The sequence below is a fragment of the Muscardinus avellanarius genome (genome assembly GCF_963383645.1).
Source record: "Muscardinus avellanarius genome assembly, chromosome: 9".
NCBI lineage: Eukaryota > Metazoa > Chordata > Mammalia > Rodentia > Gliridae > Muscardinus > Muscardinus avellanarius.
In genome coordinates, this window is record NC_137795.1 from 103,185,386 (window position 1) to 103,200,348 (window position 14,963).

Here is a 14,963-nt window from a genome sequence, read left to right on the forward strand (position 1 = left end):
AGGCTCGTTGGGTATCCTGGTGCTATGCATTTACTTTTTCCAGCTCAAGTTGCCACCCTGCAAGAATCTGCTTTTGCCCACCAAGTGGACAGAAACAGCGGAACACTTAGGACCTGACCATGAAGACAGTGCCTCCAAAGGTCAGGGAGGAAGGTGAAGGAATGAAAAGGGTCCGTGGTGGTGGTGGTGGTGAGGAGGAGGAGGAGGAGGAGGACGACGACGACGACGATGACGACCATGGATGATGACGATGGCCCGCAGGGCATTCCTGCTGTAGAACCTTAGATTGTTGTGGTGCTGTGAAGATGCTCCCTTCCCCATGCTCTGTCTTTGGATCATTCCAGAGAGGCTGAGAGTCTGGATTCTTATGGAAAACCTGATTCCATCAGTGTTGGAAAGGAAAAAGATTTAGATTACTGTCTGGCTTTCCTAAACACAGCTCTGGGACGGCGCTGGCCCCTGAGCCGCTGCTCTGTGACCTCTCTTGAAGGTCGATCTGTTGTCTTCCTGTTTGCTCTTGAAGTCTCTCTGTGAGTTGAGAGCTTCACCTATGTAAAAGAAAAATGATCTTGTTTGTTTTTAGTAGATCAGCTTAATTATGAAACCAAGATTCTATCCCAACATTAATAAAACATTCCATCAGAGTCCTTGCCAGGAGCCCAGCCAACCCCTCTGAGGGCCTGCTTTACTTTTACCCCATTAAAATGATACTCATGCTTACCAATCATTAACCCACTTTATCTTCTTATTCTAGATGTGGACTGCTAATAAAAACTTAAATAGATTGTATAATATAATAATGACTATATATTATAGTCACATAATTATGTCATTATACATTATACTGTGTTGTAATTATACTATTATATAATTACATGTTATTATGCTATCAATGATTATAACATTAAATATTATTAATTTAATATAATGCTAATCATAATAACATAAGGTCTAGATTACTTTTTCCAACCTATTTTAATACAACTGTTTCAATGTTATTGAGTCATTTACAGAACTGACAATTTGGGACTTAGCTGTGTAGTGGTTAAGAACTTGTTTTTTTAGCAAAAATCCCCATTTTCTTCTCTAAACAGTTTCAAATATTTATCTGTAGTCCACTCTCCCTTATAGCCCATAAACCAACCTTTTCCAAATGAAGTGACATTGGCATCAGCAAGACCCAGGTACGTTGGCCTTATTTGTATTTGCACAGCTTTTATGTCATATTATTTGAGCTTTATTTGATCATCAGAACCGTATTTCACCTCTCTTTTGATATGCGGTTACCATTTGTACCTAATTTACTTGTAGGAACATTGTGCCCTTGGTTTCCCACAGTTCAAGTTTCACATACACATTAAGGTAGAGAAAGTACATATAAAGGCTAACTTTTTTCAGGCTTCGTGTGGAAGACTAACCAGATAAATCCTTCTATTCTGAATAAAAGCAAAATCACACACACATATGCTGAAATTAATTTTTGAAATATTAAGTTGGGAAATCAAATAGAAATGCATATTTTTTTGGCGGGTCTGGGGATGGAACCCAGAGGCATTTGACCTCCGAGCTACACCCCATGCCCTATTTTTTATTCTTTATTATGAAACAGGGTCTCACTGAGTTGCGGAGAGCCTCACTAAGTAGCTGAGGCTGTCTGCGAACCGCGATCCTCAAGTTTCAGCCTCCCAAATGCTGGGATTACAAGTGTGCCCCCCCACACCTGGCTAGAAATGCATAAAAAAAAAAGGAGGAGGAAGAGGTAGAGTTGCAGGGGGCCAGGAGAAGGTGGGATGAGGGAACAGAGCAGGGAGACAGGGCTATGTCCTCCGGGGCCATCAATGTCAAGTGTGTTCCAGGTCTCTGTGCCCAGAGTGAGTGCTGGGTGGGGGATCATTCCCCCAGCATGGGAATCAGCGTATGAGTACACCCAGCACCAGGGCTTCTGTAGTGGAAAGGACAAAGTAGCAGCAGAGAACTTGTGGTGTTCAGCCTGTGCTCTGCTGTTACTTCCTGGGTGATGCTGAGCCATTGGGCACCCTTGCTTTAATGAGATAGAAAAGATGAGAGTATTCCCTGTCCACAGAGCACAAGAAATAAGAGACAAGACAGGACTACGAAATTCAGAAGTGAGGAGAACAGAAAGAAACACGCATCGACAAAACCGTTACCTTCTTTGGTGTTACAAAGAATTTCAAACCCAAGACATATTTCCAGGTGTTCCACACATTCCTCAGTATCTAACCACATGCGCATTCTCTTTTGCGGCACTGGGGATTGGAGTCAGGGGCATTCTAGCTCATAGTTAAATCCTGAGCCTTATTTTATTTTGAAACAGAGTCTCGGTAGGCTGATGGGAGTCTCACTGCTTGCTAAGGCTGTCCTTGAACCTGCAACCCTCCTGTCTCAGCATCCTAAAAACTAGGATTACAAGTGTGCAGCACAACACTGGTCTCATGCACCCTTTATAACAGCTTTCTTCTCTGACCTACTCGAGGAACTCCATCTGCCCCTCATCCTCACAGAGGTTTTGGCAAGTAAAAGTAGAACAAAAGAGTGAGAATTGGTGTGCTCAGAAGTCTCCTCCTTCCGTCTGGCGCTGACAGGTCAAAGGGGCTGGAGCTAGCTGTGGAGGTGCTCCTGGTTCAGTGAGGTTTATAGATACAGCTTGTGGGGGCTTTGATACTTAGAAACTCATAGAGGTATGAAGAAAAATTATAAAACCATCGGAAAATCTTAGTCTTGTTAAAAATGTCCATTTTTTTAAAGTTCTTTCTTAAGCATTGGTTAGGACCCAGGCCTCTCAGTGAGGCACTATCAGAGATATCCTTGGAGTTGCTAGTTCCAGCAGGCTGTTGGGAATTATCGCCAAGTGGATCACAGGTGAAGAAGCATTAGGAAAAAAGGAAGGCGGTTCTTTTGCATTAAAATAAATATATGTAATTTTAGATGCTGAGCTGCCTTTCTAAGAATGGAAAGAATTAGTCACAGGCCTGGATTTTGCAATGGTGTTAAGACACCAGGCCACTGTATGCCCACAGTACATCTCCGTTTCAGATGCGGGAGGGGGGCAAGGAATAGCTAAAAAGCCAACTGAATCTGATTTAATAAGCTTGAAATTTCCAGCAAGAACAATGATTATTGCAATAGTAAAAAGGAAGTGAGTAGTTTAGAACCCTTTCAAGAGTGGCTTTCCTAAACGTCTATGAGGTTCACTCTGCTTCAGGGACAGTCTCCCACCTTAGTGCAAATTAGGGGCTCAGCTTGGGGAGCTGGGCTGGGGCACAAAAGACAATGCCTTTAAATGTCAAGGATTATTTGAAAGCATCTTCCTGAGTTAGGAGACTAGATAAACTGTTAAAGGAAAAATAAAGAAACAAGCCAAAATTTATGGCCTAATGTTAGGTTTTATCCATTAAGAATTTGAATAGAAAAAGAAAAAGATAAAAATTAAGATTTCCTCATTACAAGAGCCAAAGAAAGGTATTCTTAACATTATTTAATATTTGTCATTTCCTTTAAAATTTCTATATTTTTAAAAAAAGTAGTTGCAAATTATACTTTGTTACTTAGAACAAAAATTTAGAGCAACAATTTTTTTTTTTTTTGGTACTGGGGATTGAGCCCAGGAGCATTCTACCTCCAAACTGCACCCCAAATCCTTTTTATTTTTTGTTCTGAGACAGAGTCTTGCTAAGTTGATGAGGCTTTTTAAAAATAAACTGTGAAGGCTGGCCTCGAACCTGCAATCCTTCTCTCTCAGCCTCACAAGTACTAGGAATACAAGCCTGTACCACTGTGCCCAACTTAGCTCAACAATTTTTAAGATTTTTTATTTTGAACAAATCATAGATTAATAGGAAGTTGTAGAAAACATATGTCAGGATATCCTGCTCACCCCTCACCTAGTCTTTCTTCCTGGTTATAGTTTGCTAATTCTAGTACGAGATCACAATTAAAAAATAGACTTCAGTGCAATCTACAGAGTTCATTCGGAACCCCTCAGTTTTTCACATCTGCATCTGTATTTGTGCATGTGTAGTTTTGTGTTATTTTATCAAGTGTGTTGTAATGGTCTGGAAATAGAATGCCCCCCTTCCCCCATCCCTCATAGAGACATAGCATTGTTCAAAGTGGGGCTCGGTTATCATCCTAGCAGTGGATAAAACCACTGTAATGGATTTATCTGTGTGCTGACCTGGGCTGGTAGCATGTGGCTGGGAAGTGGGTCCTTGGGGATTATACATGGTTCTTCATCCCCATCCCTCTCTTGCTTTCAGCCTTCATGATATGAGAGTGAAGCTCTGTATGCTCCTTTTTTCTGCCTACAACCATAATCCCCAGCCTTACATGGACTGAACCCCCAAATCTTCAAAGAAAACCATGAGCAAATAAATCCTCTTTCCTCTAAATTGAACAGTCAGTTCTTGGATGATAGCTGTGTGAGAATGTTGACTAAGACATGTAGAGATGTGTGTAAGCAGTCAATCAAAGTGCATAGCTGTACTGGGCATGGTGGCACATGCCTGCAGTCCCACCTACCAAAACGGCAAGAAACACTAGTTTGAGACCAGTCTGGGAAAATTAGAGAGACCCAAGAAAAAAAGATATGGAACTGGTCCATCATAAGACTTGTATTGCTCCTTTATGGCCACACACAAACCCTTAAAACATGTAATCTTCATGTTCCAGTGTACTAGACTCTATTCTGGGCAATAGAAAATCACTCCTAAGAAAAGAGCCGTCCCTACTCTGTTGAGAAGCGATGAAAAACAATCTAAGGATGAATAATATTTTGCAAGTGATAATTGCTACAGATAAAAATAATTTAATAATTTCTACTTTCTTGACCATCTTGTAGATTTTGACACTGACTAAGAGTTCAATATGCATAGCTATTTTTTTTTCTTACACAATCTGATAAGGGAGAATATTATTTGCCTTTCACATATGCATTAGCTAAGGTTTATAGAGATTAAGTCATTTACTCAAGGCTACTAAGCTTATAACATTTCTTAAAACATCACAGCAAAGCATTAACCCAGCTCTTTTTAAACATTATTTCTAGTTACTGTATAATATTTTTGGTGGATATCTAAGACACAAGCGAGAGAGAGAGAGAGAGAGAGAGAGAGAGAGAGAGAGAGAGAGAGAAAGTGTTTGAATTTCTGTTCTTAGATACACTAAGGAAATATAATAGAGTCTGCTAATTTTAAAGTAGTATCTAAATATCTAAATATTATGGGAAAATGCCTTTGTTATTGAAGGATTCACACTTTTTAGACAGGTACGTCATCCAAGAGCTATCATGAAGGTGCAAAAGTCACTGGTTAGTTATACTTTTGAGAAGCATTATTCTTAAATGCTAAGGGACTTTCTATCATATGGGTCAGATAAAATCCAGGTGACAAAAATGAAGGGGTTGCATATCATTTTTGTAAAAAAAAGAAATAGGGGTGGGTGTAGTGGTGCACACCAGTAATCCCGATACTTGGGAGGCTGCGGCAGGAGGATTGCAGGTTCTAGGCCAGTCTCAGCAACTTAGTGAGACCCTATTTCAAAGTAAACAAATCAAAAAGGGCTGGGTGTGTAGCTCAAGTGTAGAATGCTTCTGGGTACAATCACAAATAGCACACAAACACACACACACACTGAGAGAGAGAGAGAGAGAGAGAGAGAGAGAGAGAGAGAGAGAGAGAGAGAGAGACTGACCAAAGGCCGTTAGGATCGGAAAGAACTAGATTGCCCTTCTAATGTTTTTTCGGAATGACAAACTTCCAGTAACCTAAGAAGCTTCTCCTTGGGTTTCAGGAAGAGTGGAGAATTGAAAGAGAGGGGAGGTAGTAAGGATTTTTCCAGAGCATAAAAGTAGCTAGGAAAGCATACTGAATATATATTTTTATATGGCTCTCAGTGCTTCAGCTAGGAAAATTGACAGAAAAGGACAGAGGTCTGCCTTTGAGAACTGTCCAGAGAGGCGACGGCTGACAGCCTGGATATCCTTGCCCTGTTCATCCGTGATGAGTCAGCCTGCCACGGGCAACACTAAAGCAAACCAGCACACAGCCTGAGAACCAGCTGAGGCCCAGGCTTGGAAGCTTCAATTTTTGCTATCATTCTTTGAAGGGCTCCTCCTTGTGGTTACAATCTGTGCCAACTTCCTCCCTTCCCTCTTTCCTTCTCCCTTTTCTTCCCTCTTTTCTCTGCTTTCTTGTACTGGGGATTAAACCCAAGTATTCTACCTTAGAGCTGCACCTCCAGCCCTACTTTAATTTTGAAACAGGGTGTAAGTTGGCTAGGCTGCCACTAGAGGCAGTAGCGAGTGCCATTTTCAGAATGGGTGGTGATTACACTAAGTTGCAGAGGCTGATCTCGAACCTGCAATGCTCCTGGCTCAGCCTCCCAAGTACTAAGATTGCAGGCATTAAAAATAAAAAGCTGTCCATTATGACACGTAAACAGAAAAGTGAAAAGAAAAACAACAAACAAAACAACAAAGCTCATTTTACCACTCGTATCATTTTTTCCAAGTTGCCATTAATCATCGTTATTATCCACTATTTGTAGTTGCAGCAACAGATGTAAACCAGCCAGTATAAGCAGAAAATGTTTTAAATTAAAGAGTCCTACGTAGCTCATGTAATCCCTAAGAATCAGGCTTAGAGTTGCTAAAAGATGTTCAAAACTCACTCTGCATAATTGTTTCCATGGAGACATCACTGTAGTCTGCTCTGCACATGCTGCTGAAGCTCCCAGCCCGCTGAGGTTCCTGGAAACCTCTGGACCACCCATTCTGGAAACAAAACTCTCTACTGCCTCTAGCGGCAGCCTCGCCAAAGACAGTTCTGTGGCTTGACTCCCGCTGCGCATCAGCAGTCCTTGAGCCAAGTTCTGGCAGGAAAGACTGGGTCCCCAACCGATTCCCTGCTGGAAACCATCGACCCTCTTCTAAGAGGAGATGCTTCAAACACAAAAGCGACGTGCAGACCCTGGGCAGAAAGCAATATCGCGTCGACAGTTTGCCCCTTTGTCTACTCCAAATCAGCATGTTTACTATTCCCAAATCAATGACTCCTTCTTTTTAATAATTTCTCATCTAAAACAGAGCACAGGTAGGAACAGTACTATCTTCTCAGAGGATGTCAAACAGAGACTCCTCCACCTCATCTCCAGGATTTTTTTTTTCCTAATTGGGCGCCACTCCTCCAGAATGTCAAAATCCTGTTTGGATATTCTGTAATTTGGGAACTAAACTGAAAAAAAAAAAAAAAAAAGCACCATTATGAGCAAACCCAAAGAAGAAAACAAGGGAAAGAAGATGAAAGAAAGCTGGGCGTTGTGGTGCATACCTGTAACCTCAGTACTTGGGGATCTGAGACAGGAAGGTTGCAGGTTCAAGGCTAGCCTCAGCAACATAGTGAGACACTGCTTCAGAAAAAAAAGGAAAGGAAAGGAAAGGAAAGGAAGGAAGGAAGGAAGGAAGGAAAAGAAAAAACTGCTGGGAGTGTAATTCAGAGATAGACTATGCAAGGGATCAATACCTAGTACATCCCCTTTTATGGAACAAAATGTTTTGCCAAGTTGTTTTTCTTTCCTTTTTTGTTGTTTGGGATTAATTCTCTCTTTTCTATAGATTATGAGTTGGAAGTTATATTTGCACATTTTGAGCCTTTCTTTCTTTCTTTCTTTCTTTCTTTCTTTCTTTCTTTCTTTCTTTCTTTCTTTCTGCAGTACTGGGGATGGAACCCAAGGGATTATATCTGAGACACACACCCCCAGCCCTATCTTTTTAGTTTGAAACAGGGTGCCACTGAGTTGCAAAGGGCCTCACTAAGTAACTGAGGCTGTCCGTGAACCATGCTCCTCCAGACTCCGCCTCCTGAATGCTGGGATTACAAGTGTGTGCCACCATCCCCGGCTCTTATTTTTTCATTTTCATTTTTATTTTTATTTTTATTTTTTGGTGGTATTGGGGTTCCCGGAAGCACTTCTACCTCCGGGCTACACTCCCAGAGCTATTTTATATTTTTGAAACAGGGTCTCTTACGCAGTGCGGCTGGCTTCGAACCTGCGCGATCCTCCTGTCTCCGCCTCCCAAGCGCGGGGATTACAAGCGTGCGCCACCATGCCCGGCCCGGCTCTTATTTTCTAATATACAACCTTAATTGTAAATACTTACCTCTAAGGACCATTTTAGCACTCTCTCATAAATGTTACTATATTTGCTTTCATTTCCATTCAACTGAACAACTTAAAATTTTCTTCTTAAATTTATTTTATGACTCCTATATTATAGGAATAGGTTACTTAATTTTCTAATATTTTTAGATTTAATTTATAAGTTTTGTTACTCATTGGGGCTCTAACTTGCTATTGTCGGAGAATATACATTGCATGTTTTAAACTTGTCAAGGTTTGTTTTATGGCTTAGAATATGGTCTATCTGGGTGAATGTTCCATGTACACAATAAAAATAATGTGCATTCTACCATTGAATGGAACATTCAATCAATGGTAGCTAGGTGTTTCATAGTGATGTTCAAGTGTTCCCCACAGACATTTTACATACTTGTCCTAGTTATTGCTCAGAAAGGAGTGTTGAAATCTTTAAGTACAAATGTGAATCTGTCTGCTTCCCTTTTCAGTTATTTTGACTAGCATGAAAACAATGTTTACCTTCTCATGCTCTGCTTCTATATTTAGGACTTTTGCTTGCTTGGGCCAATATTTCTTTATACGTCCAATGTGGAAGGTCAAATAGGTTCAAAGCTAAATTGATAGAACTTTTAAAATTTATTTATTTATTTTTTCGGTGGTACTGGGGTTTCTGGAAACCCTTCTATCTCCGGGCTACACTCCCAGACCTATTTTTTATTTTTTATTATTTTTTATTTGGAAACAGGGTCTCTTAAGCCAGTGCGGCTGGCTTCAAACCTGCGCGATCCTCCTGTCTCCGCCTCCCAAGCGCGGGGATTACAAGCATGGGCCACCATGCCTGGCCGAACTTTTAAACCAAAATTATAACTAACTGAAAATGAAATTTCTAATTAGCTGTATTAGCTAATATGAAAAACTTTATACTAGGAATCTGAAGACTTAGCTTTACTTTCTATTTCTGTCATAGAAAGAAGTCACTGGTTTTATTTGGTTTACTTATAAAAGCTAGAGCATGGGAAAAGGCATCTGATAGTACGTTTTGAGTGTGTGGTACTGGGGATGGAACCCATGGACATTCTACCTCCAAGCTACATCCCCAGCCCTATTTTCAATTTTTTATTTTGAAACAGGGTCTCACTGAGTTGCAAAGGGCCTCACTAAGTAGTAGCTGAGGCTGTCCACAAACCACAATCCTCCTGTCTCAGCCTCCCAAAATTTTGGGATTACAAGTGTGTGCCACCACGCATAGTGGCCTGGTGGTACTGTTAATTGGAGTCAACATTACTGTCACAAAAAGTAAGAAATCAGATGTTCTCCCTAATATGTGGAAGCTATGGAGAAAAAGGGTTCTAGGAGGAACTCTAGAGGAAAGAGGAAAAACTTCAGATGAGCAAATACGGAAACCTAATTGGGGTGATGGAAGAAGAAGAGGGAAATTTCCTAATGTACATGATGTACATTCACAAACATATAAAAATCAATCACTAAACCAAAAATGATAGGAGGGAGGGGAGAGGAAATAGAAAATTGGGGGAGGGCTAAATTAGTAATATGTGCATGTATGCCTCTACCATCTGGTACTCCATTAAGATGCATGATTATAATGCATCAGCAGTAAAAATAAAGAAAGAGAAGTTGTTCTTTGCTGTCCCTGCTCTTATTTAATGTCCCTACAGCCTCCATGTCATTCTTCATCCCTCTTCCTTTTGTAAGGGTTTCAAGTTTTTAGTCTTGTATGATCTAATTTAAAGGGTCACAGTAAGATCAGGTCATTTATATCTTAAAAATCCCATTTAAGACAATTACATCTATAGAGGAGCAAATAAGACAACCTAACTGTGGGGATGGGAGGGGGAAGAAGGAAGCTCTTTGAAGCACGTGATGTACTTATTCATATCATAGTCAACCACTAAGCCAAGCACAGGAGGGAGGGATGGGGAGGGAGTGGGGACTGGGTGGGGGCTCTCTGGGTGATGTGTGTATGCATGTTTACACAAGGTTTTTTTTTTATCCCATTATGATGTATGAATACAATGCACCAATAAAAATACATCTAAAAAATTCACAGAGGGCCGGGCGTGGTGGCACATGCTTGTAATCCCAGCATTTGGGAGGCGGAGACTGCAGAATCGCCCTTGGCGGACAGCCTCAGCTACTTAGCGAGGCCCTTCACAACTCAGCGAGATCCTGTTTTAAAAATAAAAAGGACTAAAACTAGGGTTGGGGGTGTAGCTTGGAGATGGAATGCCCTTGGGTTCCTTCTCCAGCACCGCAAAAAAAAAAAAATCACAGAGAAGATAATCTTGACATAAAATTAATCATGACACTGAGAGTGGGAGAATCTTAGTTCTGTTTATGAAGATAAATGAGTCAGGTGAGAAACAGGCTGTGGAGGGATGTATTGAGCCCAAATGTTTACAAAATACCCATCACGCTGTTGGAGGAAGCATCTTGGCCATTAGAGAGAAATCTCAGAGCTACACAGAATTGAGAATGAGCCATACAGAGCTGATAACTATTAGAGATCAGTCCCTCAAGGAAAAGTTATAGAAAGAAGAGTATACATTCTGAGCACAGAACCTTAGAAAACATGTAAATCCATAGAGCAGGAGGCACATAAGAACACAAAGAAAATTGATTTGGAGAAAGATGAGGGTAGAAAAGTATCATAGGATTGAGAATTAAAAAATAGTTAAATTTGTAAAAAGAAAAAAGATATGCAAAAATGAAAGTAGAACAAAATCTCTGGACATGACTTTTAGAAAGTCACTAATAGTAATCATTAAAAGTGCAATTTCTGTATATCAAAGGCAGAGATCAGATTTTAATGGCTTACAGGATGAATGTCATAAGAAAAATCCCAGGAAGTGAGCACCAATAATTAAGGTCCTTTGGATATGAAGAGAAGAAGAGAGAATGAGAATGGTAATTATGTATCAAAGATTTGTCTCCCCAAATGAGTCTCTCTCTCCCTCCCTCTCTCTCTCTCTCTCTCTCTCTCTCTATATATATATATATATATATATATATATATATATATATATATATTATATATATATTCTCTATAAACAAATGGAATGTGGCTGCTCGTTGAGGTAGCTGACCATGAGCTAGGACTAGAATTCAATAGTGATGGACATTTGGTAGTGGAACGTAGAGTGAAACAGAATGCCCCAGCATTGATTACACAGAAGTGTTTAGAGGGATGGGTGTCTTTCTTGGTGTGGAGGAAAGAGGAAGAGTCTCAGAGAGCACCACTAGCACAGGATTCTACACACTGCAGAAACATATGCTGAACAAACATATAGTCCTAGGGTTTGTATGAGCAACTGGCTCTGGGGATGTCTAAACTTCCCAATATATTCTCATAGTGTAGTAACTGGGAGCCACCTTGAGAAAGGTTTTATTGTTTGAATTTAGTGCTTTGAGAATCAAGATATTGTATGTGATAGCACACAGGATCCAGGACTGGGAACACCAGAACCCTTAGTTGTGTATAGCACGGAACCTGACACTACCCATCTCTGCAGCAGATATCTTTGAGACTCCTTAGCTTCTCATATAAAGAAACATATATAGATGTAAAGAAACATGACATAGAGCTGGCGTTAACCCTGCCCTCTAAGTGCACAGCTCCAGAGAGCAGCCTGGGGGAGTTCTACCTTTTTCGCTAGCTCCTTAACATGCCGTCACATCATTGGCTTCTACATTGCTCTCAGAGTTTGAAACCTAAATAGCTCTGGAGAGAACTTGTTTTCAGGGAGCTCTGCATTCTGCCTTAGCTGATTCTAGCATGCAAAGCAGCTAAAGGTTTGCCAGGTGACTCCAGCCATACTTTACCTGATGAGTCAGAGGCCAGCTGTGTTTGCAGGGGAGGTTTTAGGGATGAGATTTGTGGAAAGAAGATGTAGAGTTGCCATCAGGAGGAGAACAACAGCCTGATTTTACAGACATGTCTCTTATATAGGGTTCCAAGCAAAAATCTAAGTCCATGCCAGCATGATGTGTGCATGTCTACTGCATTTTATTCTAATCATATTTATATAACTATATACATATCTGAGGCTGTGCAGCATGAACAGGGTCCTGTCCTTACTGTGGCCTGAACTTTCTTTGGACCTGCTAAGCCTTAGCCCCGGCTTGCCAAGCTTCACACAGGCAGCCTCCAGGTCTATTTTAATCCTCTTAGGGGTCACAGTCCCTTTAAACCGCTGGGCACAAAGGTGGGGCTGAGCCTCCCGGACCAGAAGCTGATTGGGCATTTCACTTTCTGCCAGAACTGGGCCTGGGGCTGCCCTGTTGGTCTCCTCAAGATAAGCCAGCCTCTGTTCCCCCAGAGTACATGCCTATGCTGCTATATTCAAGATAAAGTTAGGGCCCATAATGGCTGGTGTTCACAGTGGTGGGGCTAGTGGTAAATTGTGCCAAGAGTTGGAGCTGTGATGCTGTGTCTCACCACCCACGACACCACTGCTTTGGTCCAGTGGTGCACTCTTGGGTCTCAGCTTGGTGCTAGCCCATTTTGGGGAAGCAGCAGAAGGAGGCATGCAACAAGGGTTTTCAACACTGGTGGCAGGGATGCATTGCCTCAGACACTGGCTTGAGCCCTGCCACCCTTTGCATTACACCTGGCCAGTGCAGCTGTTGATGTGTATGGGAACATGCACCTCCAGCACTTCTAAAGCCTTCTGGATATTTTCTGGTTGAGGATATACATTGTCCCAATTTTTTGTTAGGGTCCACACCATCAGGTAGGGTGTGACTAGGAACCACAGGGAGGCTGTGAGCCCCATCTACTCCAGCCTGGCTTGTTTATTCCAGGGCTGCTGCTCCGGAAGGATGCTGGAAATACTCACTTTATCCTGCTGACTATACCAAGTGTCAGAGGCCAGTTGTGTTTGCAGGGGAGATTTTGGCAGTGAGATCCACAGAGTGAAGAAACATGTGAAATCACTACCAAGAGTAGACCAGCATCCTTATTATACAGACCTGTTCATTATATAGGGTTCTGGGCAAAATGGCTCATGTCCATGCCAGGTGACCAGGTGACGTGAGCATGTGTATTGCATTTTGACTCATCACACTTATATTACTAAATATACATCTGGGGCTGCATGGGATGACCTGAGTCATGTCCTTATCTATAACTTGTAATTTCTCTGGGCTCTATAGAATCACAAAGGGAAGAAGGGAGCTTATGCTTTGTCCAAGGAGCACACAGCCTAGAAGACATTGAGGACAGAAGCTCTGACCAGAAGAGGTTGGTCTCACTGAGCTGCAAAGGGCCTCACTAAGTAGCTGAGGCTGGTTGCAAACCAAGATCCTCCTGTTTCAGCCTCTCAAATGCTGGTATTACAAGCGTGCACGACCATGCCTGGCTCATATCAACTTTTGGTTAAAGTTTGTGTATTCCTAAAACACAGGATACATTATATATTATTTCTGAAATACATACTATATTACACATTCCAAAGAGATTACTATCCTGGCTTTTTGGTTTAATGGCTTCTGTCACTTTCAACACCACAGATTAATAATCTCATATTCTTAACTGGAACCAGATAATGCATTCATTCCATTTGTATTCATTCTCTTCGGCCTGTCTAATGACTGGCACACTCGAATCTCCCTCTGTCCTGATCTTAGTCATGTACTTGATGACACTGCTAAGGAACTTTCTCATCATTTTCTGATCAAACTAGACAGCCAGTTGCACACTCCCATTTGTTTCTTTTTCTCCACCCTCTCCCTTGTGGACGTGTCTTATGCCACAAGTATTGTCTCCTAGATGTTGGTACATTTTCTTGAAGAACACAAAGGGATTCCATATGTAAGTGTGCAGCCCAATTATTTCCCCCTTGGTCTCGCATGGGATTGAGTTTGTTCTACTGGAAGTGATGGCCTATGACTACTCTCTTTCCTTCTGTGGAACTCTACCATCTTGTGGTCATACCTGTGCGGGAGGCTGGCTATCACATCCTGGGTCTGTGGCTCCATGAACTCTCTAATACACATTGCTATTATGTTTCAGCTGCCCATGTGCACAAACAAGTACAGTGATCATATATCCTGTAAAATTCTAGCTGTGGTCAGATTAGCCAGTACGGACATGTCCTCTAAGGTTGTCACCCTGGTTTCTAGCATCATCTAGCTGATGACACCCTTCTTCCTAGTATTCCTGCATCCAGATCATCTCCACTATCCTAAAGATCCAGTCGACAGAGGGAAAGAGAAAAGCCTTCTACACCTGTGCCTCTCACCTCACCTTGGTGATCCTGTGCTATAGAATGGCTATTTTCACCTACATCCAGCCCTGCTCCAGCCCCTCTGTCCTTCAGGAGAAGTTGATCTCCCTCTTCTATGCTACTTTGATGCCCGTGCTGACCCCCTTGACTTACAGCCTAAGGAATAAGGAAGCTAAGGGGGCCTGGCAGAAACTATTAGGACAATTCTCTGTGTTGAAGTCAAAACTAGCAACGCATTGACTCATGAGCAGAATGGAGAAAAGATCATTGCCTCTGAGCTCTGCACCCAACCAGTGTGATAGGCATCAGCTGCGTTGCCTGGCAACCAGGGAGGAGATGACATAGTATGTCCTCAGGATGCTATGTTGGAGGTGGAGTAGTTGTGCTGTGTGTGGGTGTATTTTATGTCACAGCAGTGTGTTCAATGGAGTTAAGCACTGCTGCCATAGAACTTCCCACACTTAATTTCCATTTTAATGGCTGATAGTAACTGATTTGTCACATTGGTAGTAATCATAGACCTACCTATACATTGATGTTGTATTTGTCTCCTCGACCTTATTT

At 41.7% G+C, this 14,963-nt stretch overlaps 1 pseudogene across 1 annotated transcript; it reads left to right on the top strand.

The window, feature by feature from the left end:
* Positions 1-228: 228 nt before the first annotated feature.
* LOC308266890 (olfactory receptor-like protein OLF3) lies at positions 229-14,639 on the top strand (annotated as a pseudogene). The gene is made up of 4 exons: positions 229-273; positions 5,281-5,284; positions 6,820-7,014; positions 13,716-14,639. The product of its transcript is annotated as an olfactory receptor-like protein OLF3 (transcript).
* Positions 14,640-14,963: the final 324 nt, after the last annotated feature.